The following is an 18,289-nucleotide window of genomic DNA, read 5'->3' on the forward strand; positions in this document are numbered from 1 at the left end:
TGTATGGATTATATACGGTGGGAACTGGGAAGGTAGATGGATGTCAACAGAACATTCAATATTTACTGCCCTAAATACGTCCAACTTTTCCGTCCTTAGGACGTAAAAATTGGACGTCTATTTGACGACAAAAAAAATAATCCTATGGATATCCCTAGAAGTTCCCAAAGGAGCGAGACGTCGTTTGGATAAAGGGACTAACATAGAATATCCTATGGATATATTGTGCTAGCAGGTACGCTTGTCAGAGGATGACATAATTTCCGAAACAACTGGGCCACAGGTCTTAGATGTATGCCAAAACAACGAACGCGCATTTCGAGGAAGCGGTGTCAAGTAGGGGAATTCCATTTTTACCTACCACTACTTTAAAACTAATCTATATTATTTTTTAGGAAACAAGAAGACGAATCGGCGAATGAAGATGAACCGGCGACGACCGGCGACTGAAGAGCCTTCTCCTGAAACTTAGTTGAAACTTAGTTGTTAAACCATTTTGGTGTTAATTGAATTCAATTTATTTAAATGTTAAATTAAAATGAATAAAGGTTAAATCGGGTTGAAAAGCAAAAATAGTTCAATAAGTCGTTATCTTGTTTATATAGGCCTAATGATAGACTAAAGAGAGAGGAGTAGTAACAAAAGTTCACCAATCCAAAGAATAGCAGTGAAGAAGAATTTACCTAATGAAATCTCATGCTAGAAAATGGCTTGGATGCTGGGCAACACCTCCTTAAGCAATAGACAATGGCAACTCGAAAACCTTATTGAGCAATGGTAACTCTAACAATGGTAAGCCGTTGCTTGTTACGTCATCATTTTTTATGGCCAACGGCAAGTGTCTTGGAATGCCCCTATATAACATGAATGGATTTAGAAGAACAATCCGACAAAAAATAGGAATAAGCTGTGTACCTAGTTTTCTTGTTATATTATGCAGCATTTCATTACAACTCCAAACTTCAGCAGCCAGGTAGACAGAGGCATCATCATGATTCATTTAGCTGCAAGTGTCTTGGAATTATCCTAGAGAACATGAATGGATTCAGCAAAGCATTCAGACAAACAAAAGAAATAAAGTATCATACCTAGTTTATTTGTCATCTCCTGAAGCATTTCATAACAACTCCGAAACTCAACAACAATGTAAAATTACAACTTACAACAGTAAATTTTCAATCACATTCATACGAAAACAAAGGATGACAATGACTTAAAAACGTCAGCAAAAGAAAAAAAATAAAACAGCCGTTCGTCTGCAACACCCTTGGTAGCAACGGTGCAGTACAGCGGTTTATCCGCTAGGGGCAGGACAAGCACTCCAAGAACTCGGCTTCAGTGGTCTTTGTCTATGCAATTAGTGTTGCAATTCCTGATTCGTTGTTTTTTCCATTTTTTAAAACAGTGAAAACGAATACTGCCATTGTAAGTTCTGATTCTGATTAGCAAGCAATATCTCACGCTTTGAATCCTGGGATCGTATTTTATTGTTTTGCTTGATTGTTCGTTCCTGTATTTTTACTAATGTAAACTTGGAAATAATGCCTAATAGTTAAAAAAAAACTTGTTTTTATTAAAGAAAGTCTGCAATGACTGATTTCGATTTTGATGTATATATTTTTGGCTAAATTTTTGGCTATTTTGAAAATTATATTTGGCCATAATTGGCCATATCTGGCAACGTCGAAGGCCAAATGAAAAAAATCGCAGTGGAAGCACTGAGACCAGCCCTTCAAATACTGAGTTTTGAGACGTGTCTAATAGATGGCGTGTTGATTATTGTGTCAGATATGGCGCTTTGCTGTCAAAAGTTAAGCTATCTTTTCTTCGAAAATTACCAATGAATTCATAGTTATACTCGATTGATTTCGTCTGTAACTTGTCAGTGATGTGTTCTATTCCGTGTATATGTTGGATAACCTTAATTTTCATCAACTTACAGTCTGAGGAAACGTGACAATCGTGCAGCGGACCGTCAACTATTTTGTTCAAACTCATTGTATTCTACTGAATGTGCCATCGAAATTGATGCAGGTAGCAACCAACACTAGCTTTATTACATGCTGAAACCTAGATTCTTCTCATGTTTTATTAGGATTCATCTTAATTATTGGCTGTTTCTATTGTACTTGATAGATCACCAACCCCAGCATGGACCAATCCTGACCAATCTCTCATTCCATCTTCTAGAGAATCTTGGATAACTAATTGGCGGTTTCATGTGTAAGTTCACTTGTCATATCACTGAACTTTCTTCGTTGCAGTCTAATATGTGTTCAAAAGTATTGATCTGCACTTAGGTCTATCTAATGTTTAAGAGACAATTTTGAGTGTGTACTGATAACTGTTTAATTATTCTGTTAGATCATGGACATCAGGAACATTGATGACACAAATTATAAACAAGGTGACTTTTTTTTTTAATTTACTGGTTCCAAATTACAGTTTTCTAAATTGAAATGACAAACTTTATGAGAAGTCATGTTGCTTTCAAGAAAAAGGAAAAGGACTATACACTATACAGTCAAAAAAATTCCTGGTTTGCTAACCCGTTGGCTGCTATCCTTGAATCTCCCTATTTACTTCCTTACACAGTCCCTCTTGATTTGAGATATTGCTTTTTGTTACAATCTTGTATGAATATTATTGTCATCCAAATTAAATGTTCGTTCTGCTTACAGGGTAATCCTTCGCTACTTATCGTGGACTTCAACCATTGCTGGAAGCCTGGAAACCAACCTTGAGAGGATGCTGTCATTGAAGACTGATAAATTATGTAGTTAGCTAAATTACAAGTGCATATCTGGGCTCCCTTCTTTTCTGTGGCTCCGTTTCCCTAACTAACCACTAACCAACGCCTGCCGGTGGTCACTCACCCGCTGTGAAACCAGGAGGAGGGGAGGGCTCTGGTCGAACGGGGACTTGGAAGGCGCATGATCTGAGGGTCATGAGTCTAACCCGGAAATCTAGTATGACTAATCGCTCCTCAGAAAAACTTGCCTCGCACTCTTCTCTCCTCTTCCATTTCCAGGTAATCTCCCTGGATCTACGCCGACACAGCATGTGCGAGTTTTAGCAAGCAATCCGCTGCCCAATTTGACAAAACGTGATATAGTTTGTTTTCACGGAAATTGCGTCAGACGGTTGAAAAATTTCTAGTTCAACAATCTCATGTAGAAATTAGCATCTAGTCTACTGGTGAAAATTGTGATTCTTTAAGCTTGACTAATTTAGGTGATGTGTTAAAAGCTATTGTGGGTAGTTAAAAATTGAACTAATTAGCTTTTTCAGAATATTTTGAAGGAGATCACAAGAAAATCTAAAAACAACAAAGTGATCTAAAACCAAAATATTCAGAAAAAGTGGATTAGTTCAATTTTTTAGCTACCCACAATAGCTTTTAACACATCACCTAAATTAATCGAGCTTAAAGAAACAGAATTTGCACCAGTAGACTAGATGCTAATTTCTACATGAGATTTGTGAACTAGAAATTTTTAACCGTCTGACGCAATTTCCGTGATAACAATCCGTGATAAATTGGGTGGCCGATTGCTTTCTAAAAAGCCTCGCACAAGAAAAATTGTTTTGAACCGGACGCTCTGTTTAATGAATTGTTTATTATGCATGTATTCCAGAATAAATAGTCTCCATGATTTATTTCCAATAGCATATTATTTATTTATATTTAAATATGATTATAGATATACAACAATTGTGTGAATTCGATGTTGTAGATTGTGGGGTTTTTAGGAGTGGATGTGGAATTTGATGTTGGTACTTGTGGGGTTTGAGGAACGGATGTGTAAGTAGATGTGGGGAAGGTATAGGTTGACGGGAAGGTATAGGTTAACAGATTTTATCACCAAGTACTGCATATTCATTAAAAATATACCTCACTTCTTTTAGTACATCATAACCAAATACCCCACCCCAACTTCCTCCTCATTCCCCCATCCTGGACATGTTTATTATTTGTTTGACATAAACCTTCTCATATTACTATTATTTTTGTTCCTTCTCAATATATAAAGGTAAACTGCAAAGACACAAATAGCAATTAAACACAATATTGGATGTCACTTCTGTAGCACAAAACCAGCACCTTGGATGCACAAGGAACAGCAACTTGATGCAGATATCTTTCACCCCCATGGGCTGCAACAACACGCCACATTGGACAGCAACACCACTGCTACGTAAACATGAACCTATAACCGAAGTAAAATTAATCTTCAGCATCATTGGAAATGCTTTATGAAATTTAAAAAATATGCTACATATCACTTCAAATATTCAACCCAAATATTATATGGCAACCTTATCTTATACCTATCTTGGAAACTTAAATTAATAAATTTACATGAAACTAAATGACTCATTTAAGATTTAAATACAAATTCATTTAAACTTTAAAGGATAATCTACAGTGGAACAAATAAACAAAACTTCTTTCAGAATCTGCCTTTCTTGCATACAACAAACTCCCCTTAAATAATCCATAACAGAGCACAACCCTGAAGGAAATAGCTGTTGACTTGACGAAATCCCAAAATGTTAAAACTAACCAATGAATGCAAAGCTTAATCATATATTAATTGTAAAATCTATAACTGGATAAGATTGTCACCTTCAAATAGTGTTCATCAGTTCATGATGTTCACCAAAGGTAAATGCGACTTCCATGCAGCCTGTACGATTTGATGGAAGTCCTAGATATTTGGATGGCTTAAGTTCCTTTTAAAGAGGTGCCTGCAATCAAACATTACAAATGTTATGATCCACATATATTTCAATCAGTTTAATTTTTAATTTTACCAATGTTACTCAGATTCTCGACGTGGTCGACAGCATGGTTTCAAGGTCTTTCAGCAACAAAATTCGTCTACAAATAAAAATGAAATTAAAAACTTTCAGCATGCTTTCAGGCCACTTTCACTGTACATGCAATGGAATTTAATCGAATCAATTATACCAAGAATAATAGCAAGCTCACGAACCGCCAACCCGAACCAACTAAAACCCATCACATTATTCTAAGAAATGCCTCACAATTGGCAATCCAGCTAATTAAGCCAACATTAAAATTCAAAACCTCACCAAAATAAAAAGGTCTAAAAATGGCGAATCTTTCTCACAGAACCTCATGATTCAACTAAATGAACTAAGAAGGTATGAGCTTATGTGGCCTTAAAGGGCTAGCCTAGCCTACGCCCAACAACTGAAGACAAACCTGGCCACAAGATGTCATCTTCAGTGTCTCAGCCAACAACATGGTGCCAACAACAATAACAATTTTTTTTTTAAATTATTACGACTAAATCCATCAAGGGAACTTCACACTTTGATGGGTGGACCTATTTAGCAAATTCGTCAATCACTTCAATCAGGTTCTGAAAAGAGCGACTGATTTGGAAGTGGCCAGAGAATAAAACTGCAAAAGATGAACAAGATACCTAATTACATATCTTGGACACAAAAGAACAACAACTTATACGTCTAATATGGCCCTGTTTTTCCTCTATAGATCTTCTCTTTTGGCTGCTTGGGGGACAGACGAGGAGGGCGACATACCTGTGGGATATATTGCGTGCCGTCAGGTCATTATTATCAAAATCGGAGAGAAAAGTGCACGGCAATATAAAAATAGCTGAAAGCGGCCTGAAACCTACATTTACAATTATGACGAGTGCTGTCTGTGTTGCAAGTTTTGAAATCCACTCATGACTCAATAAAATGGACTTTTTCCGTTTTTCGGCCGTCACTGTGTTACCCATACCCGGTGCACTTGTGTATGGCGACTTGGATGACTCTGCTAATGCTTAGCATTACTATATTGGAAATCGGATGACAGCTTTAACACATTAAAGACTTTTTTATTTTATTTTTGCTTGAATGACCAATTATTGCTAGATGGCTATTGTAGTAAAAGTGACACCAGCAAAAAAAAGGTTACAAAAAGAAAATAGGCTACTGTTTATCGAAATACGAACGCTGCAACCTATTCTGTTCTGTTATCGATTCTGTTTTACCGCGGTCTAAAAAAAATCGGTTTTTACAAAGGCCTATTCCTACCACCTATCAAAAGCTGGAAAACACATTGTGTGAAAAGAATCGATTGGATGACGAGATGTGAGATTGTTTGATGACGAGATGTTTTGTTCCATCTAATACGCCGGAATATGGTAAGAAGAATAGGACAGGGTCCAGCGACAGATGGAGAACCTGACAATAGGCCGGATTTCAGCCTTCCTTCCTTGTATATAATAGTTGGACCTAGTGTGTATTACTCTTGTAGTCCTCAGATTACAAACGGCATAAACATAGACATAGTCCATTTGCCGTGCAAACTTGTAGTACAACTCGTCATGCAAACCCCTCGTCTTGCCACCACAACATCCACCCTCTACTCTTCCAAGTCCAGCTCTCTTGCTTCTCGCTGTATACGGTACGGTTTTTGTCCCGTGCATAATCCTCCCCGATGGAACTCTCACAGTCTCTTTCTCTGCTACCGACACTGTATGGAATGATTCAGACCAACTCTCTTTGTCTCTTTTCTTTCTTGATATGCGATGCGACCGTTCCTAGTTGCATGTGTACGTCTAACGTCTCTATCCTTGTATACACAAAACTGCTGCGCTTCTTGTAAAGTTCACCTTGTTCATACGCGAAAGACGACGACTGAAACGACATTTACGTCTGCAGTTGTGTATACCATTGCTAATAACACAGAATAGTAGAGAGAGAATCTCTGTGTAGTTACAGTGTCATCTGTTTTCCTTCGCGCTCGTTGTTTTTACCGATTCTACCGACCATGTAACCCGATGTAATATTAGTGACGTAACACACCGATTCATGCCACTAAGCAGTGCTCGCTGCTCAGCATCTCAACGAGTATATCAAGCCTTATTACGGTCCACAGCAATAGACAGCGCGTCCCCTCATTGGGGCTTTATCAACAGCTTATTAAGAATCCGCTCGAATAATTTTGAAACAGATTCAATCCTTTATCACACGGGCGAATTAGGCAGGATCGGCACAATACGCAAAGCTTTGCCAACCTCTCCCGTCAATAACAGGAAAAGCTGTCGCGTCGCTATCTCAACTCGAAATCCCGTTATTATGCGCGCATAGTCTCAGGTTGTGGATTCACAAATAAGGCGACGCCGCGTAGCATTTAAGAACGACAAGAGAAAATTGGACGTCTTCCCATCAGTGCAATCGTCTGTTTTGATTCAGAGGTTCGCTATTGCAGATTCAGACTGCTGCTGTGGCCATCTCCTTGTAAGAACGTCTAATAAGGATAAATCCCGCTTTTGTTTCAGTCCACAGCTGTTGGTACACCACTCGTGTGTCTGGCCGGGAGGAGCTTATTATAGACTATACTTATATACTGGCTGTCGCATAGAGGAGCGCAAGACGATTTACGAACTCGATAGTGAAACCAGAAATGAAGAAAAATGAGAATCAACATCACAGACAGCAGTTGCGCTTTCACTCGCTGCATAATATTGAAAAATACTTCTTTTAAAAACTACATTTCGAATTTGAAACCAAGGAGATTCGGATTTTTAAGGGGGAAATGATGCCCAAGGGAAATTCGTTCATACATTTGATGGCTTAGATGTACAATACTTAAAAAGAAATGACAATAGCCATTTGGAACAAGAGTCTGTTGATGAGTTTCTTTTTGCCGATTGATGCAAAGCACGGTTGTCATATGCACTGTTCGCGCCAGCGACAACAATCCGATTAGGGCCCGGCAGTCCAATAAAATCCTCCCATCGACATCACAATAATATAGTACTCGGGAGCTATTACTCGATGATGAATAAGCTTCAACCCCTCGACTGGAGTAGCAGATGCTTCGTCGTCAGGGAGAAACGCCATCTCGTCTCATATTCTCATCCAACAAGTATAACAGGGAGGCGATAGGAGGGAAGAGGGTTATTCGTTCTGATTCTACATTCAACACCACTTTTGCCATATTGTAGCTGAGGCTGACTAATGTTCGCATCTTCTCTCTTGTTGGATTGTTTCCTCTTCACCCGGAAATGAGTCGGAAGTGCAACCGGAGAATTAACAACTTGATAACTCAGTTATTGTACACGCACATAACGGGAATATACGAATAACGGCTCCCTTTGGCAACCCTTTGGTGCAATCGATGCAATAGGTGCCGAACCCTTTGCTCGACTTTTAGGCTACAGCATCTACAATTTTTGACTCTACAACAATTGGCTCCACTTGTACCAAAATCTCGTCACCCCTTTTGGTTGTCGCCTTTCATTTCATGTCTATTACGAAACTAATTTACACTCGATGGGGATATTTGATTTGAAAATGTAGAAGAAGGAATTCATTTTTGAAAATATTCATTTCAGGCCTTTACGACGATTCGAGGAATGGAAACTATACCGTGCCGCTACGGTCTAACCCTTTTTCACTACGACAATCTTTTGAATGAGGTGCAGGAAAGAAAAATGTTGGAGGATGTTAAATAAACGGGAAGATGGCAGACATGGAAATTGAAGGGAAAGAAAAGGGGTTTCACTACAGTTCCCATCAAATCTCAACGAGTCAATTTTCATTCGTAAATGTTACACCAACTGTCAATTGTTATTGATTGTATGACCACGCAGATCAAACACTCCTGCATCTCTTCTATATTTCGCTAATAAAAAAATGTACTCTACTCCCTCCTGTTTGTGTTGCACATCAGCGACAGTATCAACCCCTGGGGACCCATATGGATATTAGGTCTTGTAAGTGTACAAGGGAAAATAGAAGGGCTGGAACAGCATCGTTGTATACAAAATTTGGCTGGGGTGCACGGCAAAGGTTGACAATAGGTTCATATGCCATTGTGTCAGAGACATCGACTGCTGAAGAGATGGGACGGGAGTCCTCGAACAAGAGACGGACAAAAAAAACACGCAAAGAGGGAGAAGAGGGGAGTGTATCAAACTACTCTGCATACAGAAATGCAAGTCTCAACAATAATGTACTTATTTCATAAAAATAGTCTGGTGTACGGTGTACACTTAAGCGCGTTTCTCTATCAATTTTTGAAGAGGACAGGGACGCAGAGGAAAAAATAAGTCCAAAAGAGAAGCGAGGGGGGAGAAAAAACAACCAAATAAATCGACGCTTTGTTTGTTCACCCCCTCTCATCTTCTTCATCTGGTAACATTTGTCATGAACAAGGTGAAGACTAGACACAATAAAGTGCGCTGCGCTGCGACCCTATAGGACCCGAGTAGGATGTAAATAGACGGGGAATAACAGCAGCAGCCGCCGTAGTGATTCACCGATCCTTTTCTCTAATCCTCTTGAAAGAAAAATAACTTTGAAACATCACAGATTGCCCACTGGACTCTTTTTCTTTCAGTCGTCGACACAAATTTCAGAATTGCCGGGGATCGCTGCGCCATTTGTTCACAATCCTCGGCGTTGCGACTCAAAGGCGCAAATAAACGACAGTCGCTGCGGCTTGTGCTGGATGATGTAAATGTATCCAGCCGCTACACAGGCGCTAGGCTATACATTATTAAAGATAAAGCGCATAAATTAACGTTGGGGGTACGTTGCTCTATCGGCGCGGCGCTTTAATGGGAGCTGAGCGATTTGTCGCTGGCGCTTTCTCAGGTTCTATTACATAAAAGATATAAGAATTGCTCTCCGTATAACTCTTGTCATTCCACGGACCCAACAGGCGAGTCTTTGGCTCAGCGACCATAACGCTGAGAGTGGGAGCCAAAGTAGCGAACCCTCAGGAGAGGAGGTAAATATAAAAAGCCAAAAATGGCTTATTTATTGAGAGTGGCTCATCTTCCGAGTTGTATTTTATTTTTCTATGATATTTTTAGAAAAATATTTTTTTGTTGAAGGAAAAAGAAGAAAATTCTTTCAGGACTCATCGTCGACTCCCTGTGCGGGGACATTTCATTTGTTGGTTGTTGCGTTTGATTTTGCATCCAGCCGGGCGAATAGTCGTCTCTACAGTCACAAGGCCTCCAATGTTGAACTCGAGTGGCATCGACATTGGACAAGGAAAAATAAATATGTCGTTTATATTTGATCATCAAAAGAAGAGAGGACGACGAGAAAGGGCCTGTCCTGTTGGCCGGAAGAATTTGATTGGGAGTCATCAATGTCAGCCTACCTTTATTCCCCCATAGGGGTGGGTGGATTTAGAAGGAGGTTTTATTTCGTTGGGGTTTCAGTGATTTGCATAGGAAATGAACGAAATTTTCTCATCTGAAATTCAACAACGTTCAATGCGACTTGTTTTTGGTTCATGGATTTAGACAGCAAAAAAAAAATGCCCTTACAATTACGTACACAACCGCATCCAGCGCAACTTTGTGTTCACCCTAAATTAGGTTTAAATCTGGCCGTCTGCAAGTTCTTACAAGTTTGTACCATCACGGATGACTAGGTAAAATGCAGATGCTTTCACTCGGTTTGGTTTTTCTCAATCTGGCGCATGTAAAACGGGGTTGTTTTTCTTCTTTTCTTTGGCTACTTTTCCGTGCGAACAAAAAAAAGACTGAAAAAAGAGGAAATGGAAGATAGAAAGGGCCACACTTGCAGCACAGGATGAAGCAAATAAGGATCACTAGGCAGAGCGATTGAAGGTGTTTACAGTTGTCACCGCCGAGTTTGAGGAATGACCCGATCGTCCCCTTTCTCACCTTCGCCCATCACCCCATTTTCTCGCATCTCTTTCTGATGACCGTGCGTATTCACTTTAATAATTCCGTCGTAATACATCCAGCCGAATAAGTTTGTAGTGTCGGATGTGAGGTGCATGTCGGAATCAAGTGTAACTGCGCACAGAAAATTGTTTGAATCATAAAAGAAAAATCAGAGACGAGAATCAAAAGAGCTTGGAAATATATGGAAAAGACGCAGCAGCAGAGAAGAGAAGAAAGGAGACGCAAGATCTATCATGCGACGAAACCCCCCGGTAGTTATTGTCCCGTAAAGGACAAAATGTTGGACTGACAACCGTGCAGGCTGCTGCCTCCATTCTATCCGAAGAATATAAGATTCAGCAGAGAGAAGGGAAGAAGAATATGGCCGCCCAACGACGCAAGAAGATATGAAATACGAGGCGTTTGCCACAGCAGTCAGACGAACCCGGACTACAGCAGTGGTGGAAGTGGCACAAAAAGGAATTTTTGAAAAATAAAATAAATACTCGCATTCAAAAGAATCTAATGTGTTGGAAGAAGAAGAAGAAAGGAGAAAAAACAAGCCACCAAGGGGCCCCTTTTAACTGACGTTCTTATTCGGAGGCGTTGGCGACAATGCGGCTGTGAAAAGGAGTCGAGAAACATAAATACATTCGTGTAGCCAATCCAGCGGGCAACACATAGAGATGCAAGAGCCAGACGCACGGAGACGGACGAGAACCTTGAAAGAAACGGGCGATATGCCGTTGTGTGTCTGTGGGCGACTTTGCCGGCGTGGAAAATCAAATTAGCTATCGGTTACACCTCGGACGGGAAAGAATTTATACAAGAAGAAAAGAAGAAAAAAGAGAAATCAAACCAAATGAAATCCTCACGTCGTGAACCAACTCATATACACCTTTTCTTTGTTGTTATGTTTTTTGTGATGGGGGAGGGACCGCTTGGAGTCGGAGCCAATGACAAAAGCATTTCGGCCATCAAGCAATGACTTTTCTCCCTTTCTTTGCCACCTCTTTTCTTTGGCCAGGCAGACACACACAAAACTCCCGCGGCAGCAGTTTTTATGTTACAACCCAACAAACAACAATGGCCGCCCAAAAATGCGCATAAAAACTCTTGTGCCTCTTGTGCCTCTTGTGCTGTGTCTCTTTTTTGGTGTTGCAGCTTCACGGCAGGACTGGTCGCATCATCAACAACAGCAGCAGCAGCCACACAAGCGATGAACTATGGTGAATCGGTGAGAGGAAGGAGAGTTGCACAATAGGAGCGCTCTTTTTCGTTGTGAACTTTTACACATTTTTACGGGGGAAAAAGATGATAAATGATCGGGGCGCGTTATGTGTCGGACGACGATGCCGCTCCGGTGAATGAATGAAGGGTTGCTGCCCCCATGTCTGCTGCTGTGTTATGTATACAACTACAATAATGACACACGGCGATGGAATCAAAAGGGAAAAAAAGAGGAAAAGTTGGGGATAAGTTATTTGAAAATCTATAGCAGAATAGACTTACACCTCCGCTGGTTTTGTTATAGTCGCAACTATTGTGTCTATTTACAACCGTATAGGTGCTCCTGCTGGCGATCGCACATCAGCAAGAAATGTAAAAGAGTCAAAGATTTTTTTTTCCTTCCTTGTACACAGTTTCTCCTAACGTGCTGGTACTATACGCGTTTTCCCAATTGTGCCAAAAGCGCAAAGTCATTCTGCCTAATCATGACCTTTCGCTCGGTCGGTTGTTACAAAATGTCATCATTTCCTTGTCGCCTATTCTTTACTCTTTCCCTTTTCGAATTCTTCTTTGCTTCAGAGTTTCCATTGTACATGTGCAAAAGAGCGGCCATCAAGTGACGATCATTCCCAGCATCAAAATGTCTCAATCGAGTGCCCGTATCTATGGAGGAAATGACTCTGTTCTTTTCCCTTCTAAAAAATCAAGTCGATAGTCAGCGCCATGATATTTGTCATTGTCAAAACTATGGATAGATGTGACGACGACAACGCCGAGTGAACGGCGTGGGCATTGTGTACCGACACAGAAAAAGCGGGTCGGGTGTCGGTTGTGCTTGCGGATTAATCAAGCTAATTATTACATCGGTTCACCCAAATATATCAACCAGGCAACTGCACAGTGTTTCCTCGCATTTTTTGTACGTCATCCTCTCTTCTCGACGTCCAATGCGCGGATCAATGTTATGCCAACTCTTCGAGTGTTACTCTTGTTCTTTTGTACGAGCCCCGTCCTCTGTTTCTCTCCCTGTACGCAAAATACTCGAAAAGATTCACTTGTTCTCTCCTCCTAGTCGTCTCCTCTCCATTTTCCCCCCGCACAGACCCGACGTTATACGCCACTACAATTCTGATGACAGCTGCAGTCTTTTGTCACTCTCAAGTGGACCCGTGAGCTTTTCATCGGCTAGCGGAGAGAGACGGTGCAGCCCCGATACAAACAAGGACGAGGAGGGGATCATTACGACGTGGCGAGGGGGTTGCGCAGCCATCGACTTGCCGATATGTACATACAACATAGTGGGACATCAGAAAAGAAAAAGGAAAGAAGTAGAAGAAGAATAAGAGCGGCTGCTGGAACTATTCTGTTGATTGCGGGCAACTAAACGGGACAAGAAAAAAAAGATTCTTATCGGTTTCTTCCCATACAAAATGGACGGCCTCTCTGCGCTCCTTCTGTCGCTTGTTTCGCTCCTTTTTGATAGGATTGCTCCTTTTCTATTCTCTTCCACTGATATTCACGTCTCTTTCTTCCTATACCCTACGGCGGGCACAGCACACGTATTGACGTAAGCCTCTTAAACTCGCACCGAGACCCTGGCAACCGTAGCCATCGACGCTCCTGTTTGTTCACATTCGGAGCTCTTTGAGCGAAACAACAGCCGGAACTTTCCAATTTCAATCAAACAGAAACATTTAAAAGCTCCTGTTTAATGTCTACATTTTTATTGTCTTAAATGTTTTAATTTAAGTCATTAGATTGATTTTACCGAAGAACAAGTGGTGGTGGACAATAAGGACCTAATTGATTCATCCAACAAACAAGCGCAAGTCAAATAAATCAACAAGAACATTTAAGAGAATGACGTGATGGAACTTGTGTGTTAGCAAATCGGTCACTGATAAACGACCGCAAACGGTTAGACCCAAAGTCCTCGTAATCTAGCGCTGCGTTTTTTTAGACCAAGATAAACACATCAATTGGGAAACGACTGCGGAACGGCTGGGGAGTTTGCGCTCCATTTCTTTCTCATCCTTGCAAATAATAGACTCTGCATTATTCTGTTTATTATCTCATTTTGGGGGAGGGCATTAAGGATGGGGGGGTGGTTGTACAGGGAGGAGGAAGAAGCGGAGCTATTGAGAGGAAGAATATGGGAGAAAAGATTATTACGAAATATGTAGGGTATAATAAACGGAGGGTGGCTGAACAAAAGCAGGTGGGGGGGGGGAGGCGGCGTTTGTGTTTGTGCATGCGGCGATACGCGGATGGGAATGAGGAGGGAAACGTTCAAAGGCCAAGTAACGAGGTTTGCCGCTTCTGTCTTGATTCTTGAATCACTGCCTTATTGTCGTCATAATTCGCAAGTATTGTCGAATCCAACTACTGGGCCATGCACAGTGAACGTATGTAATTCCTGGTATAGACTACCACATACAAATTATGGAACTCACGTGTCCTGGTAGCCCAGTTCCCCCCCCCCCCCCTCCCCCAGTTACACATTACTCATGGTTTCTTTTACGTCGATTATACATTATATAAATACACTCGGCTTCCTATGAAGAAAAAAAAAATATCAATAGGGCTGTGTGGCTTATGTAATGTAGTAGTGTAGGTCTATTCTCCACTTGATTGTGGTTGTTGTTTTCTATCTTTTATCCCCATTTTTTCTCTTTTTATTCCCACCAGGATGTCATAAAAAATGGATATCGACCCTGCATGCGACGGTTATACATATTCTCGGCTGGCTTTATACTCCCTGGGTCTGATGTTTCCTTTATTTGCCTTTGCTTCTTTGGATGGGCTATTTGAAATTCTCTTTATTCTATGCAAATTCGTTTGTCTACTTCCAAAGTGTCTCTCTTTTACGGCGCACATCTATTCTAATCTCTGTCTCTGATACACTTTCAGAGCCCTGTGCTGGTAGGTATTTTTACATGGACGTTATTATGCGAAGCACCAAGTCGGTCTGTTTCAAGATGCAGAACGAGTTGTAAGGCGTGACCCGTCCAAACTTGGCCCAAACACAGAAAGCATCCAGCAGCACTATACGGCCGTATTATTACGCGAATTGAGAGAGTGCTGCTGCTGCTGTTCCTTCTCGATCTCCAGAGGGCCGCCGCCGCCCAAACAGCGGCAGCAGCCAACCGTCTTGTTTGTATACACAAACAGAAGCTAGACGCGGTATAATACAACACTAGAGCTACTTTCCCATTCTCAAAGACCCAGTTTGCATCTCTGACGTGCTGTAATACACCCGGCGACTTTTGTGTGTGGCCTGGCGATGGGCTTCTTGTTGGCTGCAAGTCCTCCTTTGGCTATATGGTAAATAGGTACTGGGAGATGGCTTGTGGGGGGGGGGGGCTACTTTTCAGTCAAGTTGGGTAGAGAGATTTTCTCCATCTTTCTTTATTCTTTCAGTTGAGACTAGTGCATGTATTACATAAAGAGAGAGAGAGGAAGAAGCTCGGCCAATGTCTTTTCAGACTTTATACGTTGAATAAGAAGGAAATGTTTTTCTGTCTGGGCTTTTCATGTCAAATCTATTGAAACTCTCCGCATTATTCTCTTCTGCTGTACAGGATCCCTTCAGATTCACTCACCTACGTCCCTCCCACAGTTCCGATTTGACTATGGCACACGGTGGCTATACCTTATACGCTGGATCGAGTCTCTATTTTCTTGTTGTTGGTCTTTTGATTCTTTGCCTAACATTCTGCGATGTACAAATAGATTGGAGAGGAGCGACGTATTTTTATCAAAGTAAACAGACAACGTTTTGTCCAGATTAAAGCAGCGCTGCCAGTTCAAATTGGGGATACACGACGGGCCTGTGTGATCAGTCTTTACTCTTTGCCGTGTAAAGGCTTACCTTTACTTGAGGCTATTCAATCTGGGAACAGAAAGGTACAGAATAACAAGAACGAATCAATGAAAAAGAGGAGATAGTCTAGCCCATATGCCTTTTCACTATGCAGATTGGATTCCGACACAAAGAAGTTCCATTTCACCTCCTTTTTTTCATTTTATTTGTATTTTCTTCTCCTTTTGCCTTTTGAATTTCATTTGTTGGTATTGGACTAGAGAGGCCGCAGGGATAGTCCCTCCGTCAGTCTTCGTTACTATGTACTTGCTACCTTTGCATTCAAAGCATTGAGGACTGTGTCTGGGGCGGCCTAGATCCTCTGTATAATGTTGCACTCTTAGACATAGTCACAGAGACAGACAGACAGACAGTCGGAGTATATACCAAGCGCGTTGTATGCGCTAGATGCGTTTGATGCCACGGCGATTGTCAGCGGCTCTCCCTTTTATCCGCTCTGTGATTGGATTTGAATGATAGAACTGATGTCCGCCCTCATGAATCTGAATAATGAAACCCCTGGATCCTTGCGTCGCTGTTTGCCCCATCCTGAATGTCCTCCGCCGTCTGTTCACTTTCCATTCGACGAGTCAAGAAAAGGAACTAGAAGCTGATTCTAAATTTGGAAGGCGACGCTGGACACCGGCTAAAGGGCCATGACGATTGGAAGCAAAATGAAAATAGTCACGAAATAAAGTCGCCATATAAATAAGCGGCACGGGACATTATTCAAAAGGCACCTCCTAACTGTTTCCATTCTGGAACAGACTCGCAACTTTATTAGTCTTAAAAAATCATCGCGGGACCAACTGATTTGCTTGTCGTGTTCAAGTTTTTCTCGAGTTCCCAGCAAAAGAAGTCGAAACACAAATCAAATGACAAATTATGTCGTCACAGACAGTCGACTAATCACCGTAACGAAGTCGAACTGTCGCTAACGTCTGTCTATACAAACGCCAACTGCTGATGCGCCTCGACCGAAACTAGTCGCTGCTGTTTTCCCCCTCCCTTGACAAATTTCTATACGGAAAAAATTTCATTAGTCAACACAAACTTGATCAATCTCCAGGAAGAAGAAAATAGTTGCAAGACTTTAGATTGTGTGTGCTCTTTCCTTCCCTTTTGCCATCATTTTCTGTTTCCCTTTGAAAATCCTGCAGTTCTTTCTCGGCTTTGCGTCACCGACAAAGAGTCGCTAATTGCCATTCCTGCCGCCATCTTCCACATCTCGCCATCACGCAAACATCAATAAGAAATAGAAACATCGTAGGCTGAACTATGGAATACGGATTACGAATGACACACGGCAAAAGACGACGGCATCTAAGACAAGTGGAAGCGGACAAACGAGGAAATCAAAAGAAAAGGAGGCGGGAATTCAAGGATTTCGACTAACAAAATTGTCATTTGCCCACTGTTGGATCTCAAAGGATGTTAAGAAATAAAACAAGCCGACGCCAGATTGAATTGCGATGTTCTCGCGATGGTAAAAGTCTCGAAAATTAGACGGGAGTTGCATTTGCATGACAATTATTTCCTTAAATCTGAAAAATATCGACAGGATGTAAAAATTAATTTTAACGCAGAACGGAACGTCAATAACAGAATATAAATTTCTTCTTTCTAATAGTCTATACACATTTCCCTTTTTCCTTCTTTCAATCCAATTGCAAAGAGTGATCCTGCACTTTTGGGGCGTGACACAAGGTCCCCCATTTTCCGTCTGCATCGTCCTGCTGGTTGTTCTGGTTCCAACACACACAAGGACACGAGTGTCAAGTGATCCCAATATTACAAGTTACGACCCCCCGACGAGAATGGCATTGCAACTTGTCTCACTTAGATGTTGAGAGCGCCCACGTCTAATCGTATTCTTCGCTCGGCGCTTTTTATTTCCCCTCGTTTTTTTGTGGCTTCCCTTCCGTTTTCCCTATTCCTTTCTCATATTTTTCGTAAACGCAACTGCACTGCCAGTCTCTTTTTTTCTTCTTCATACAGCGATTCAGAGTTTTATGGACGGCCACCACGTGATGTCATCATCCGGCTATGGATCTCCTGGGCCAGCATCCGGGGCTTTTACAATAATACGAATAAGGGCGTCGTCACCGTCGTCGTCTATACTCCGCAAACTTGTCCCGCCTTCTTCCGCATATCAATACAAGTTACGCAGTTTCTCTATAAAACACAGTTACGTCGCACTCGAGTAATACAAGAGAGCAAGTGCAAGAAAGAAAAGGCCACAGAGTGTCGGACGAAAGAATAAGAGATGAGAAAAGAAATGGTGTGGTCGGGGAGTTGGAATGGATGTAACCTTATTAGATATTATTACAATATTACTAACTGAGGCTGTGTCGCATTGCAAAGGCCAATAGGGGACTGCTGGGGCCCAACCCAGCCAGTAAAAAATAGAGAAAAAAAACCCACTTGTCTTGTTATCAAAGTTTCTCCTTCGTGTTCCTAGTGCGACTCTATTTTTCAACCACAGGAAACTGCTGTG

At 41.4% G+C, this 18,289-nt stretch overlaps 4 long non-coding RNA genes across 4 annotated transcripts; 2 read left to right on the plus strand and 2 right to left on the minus strand.

The window, feature by feature from the left end:
• Positions 1 to 560: 560 nt before the first annotated feature.
• Positions 561 to 1,221, minus strand: LOC124350486. Its single transcript, XR_006921016.1, has 3 exons — positions 1,089 to 1,221; positions 916 to 1,026; positions 561 to 854 (listed from the first exon to the last, which is right to left on the minus strand). It is a non-coding gene; the product is annotated as an uncharacterized LOC124350486 (long non-coding RNA).
• Positions 1,222 to 1,789: 568 nt separating this feature from the next.
• Positions 1,790 to 2,393, plus strand: LOC124350468. Its single transcript, XR_006920995.1, has 3 exons — positions 1,790 to 2,034; positions 2,096 to 2,223; positions 2,365 to 2,393. It is a non-coding gene; the product is annotated as an uncharacterized LOC124350468 (long non-coding RNA).
• A 1,263-nt stretch (positions 2,394 to 3,656) lies between these two features.
• LOC124350349 lies at positions 3,657 to 5,153 on the minus strand. The gene is made up of 3 exons (XR_006920821.1): positions 4,819 to 5,153; positions 4,631 to 4,752; positions 3,657 to 4,211 (listed from the first exon to the last, which is right to left on the minus strand). It is a non-coding gene; the product is annotated as an uncharacterized LOC124350349 (long non-coding RNA).
• On the plus strand, positions 4,853 to 5,298 carry LOC124350479. Its single transcript, XR_006921006.1, has 2 exons — positions 4,853 to 4,883; positions 5,258 to 5,298. It is a non-coding gene; the product is annotated as an uncharacterized LOC124350479 (long non-coding RNA).
• Positions 5,299 to 18,289: the final 12,991 nt, after the last annotated feature.

Source organism: Daphnia pulicaria, chromosome 7, assembly GCF_021234035.1.
Source record: "Daphnia pulicaria isolate SC F1-1A chromosome 7, SC_F0-13Bv2, whole genome shotgun sequence".
NCBI lineage: Eukaryota > Metazoa > Arthropoda > Branchiopoda > Diplostraca > Daphniidae > Daphnia > Daphnia pulicaria.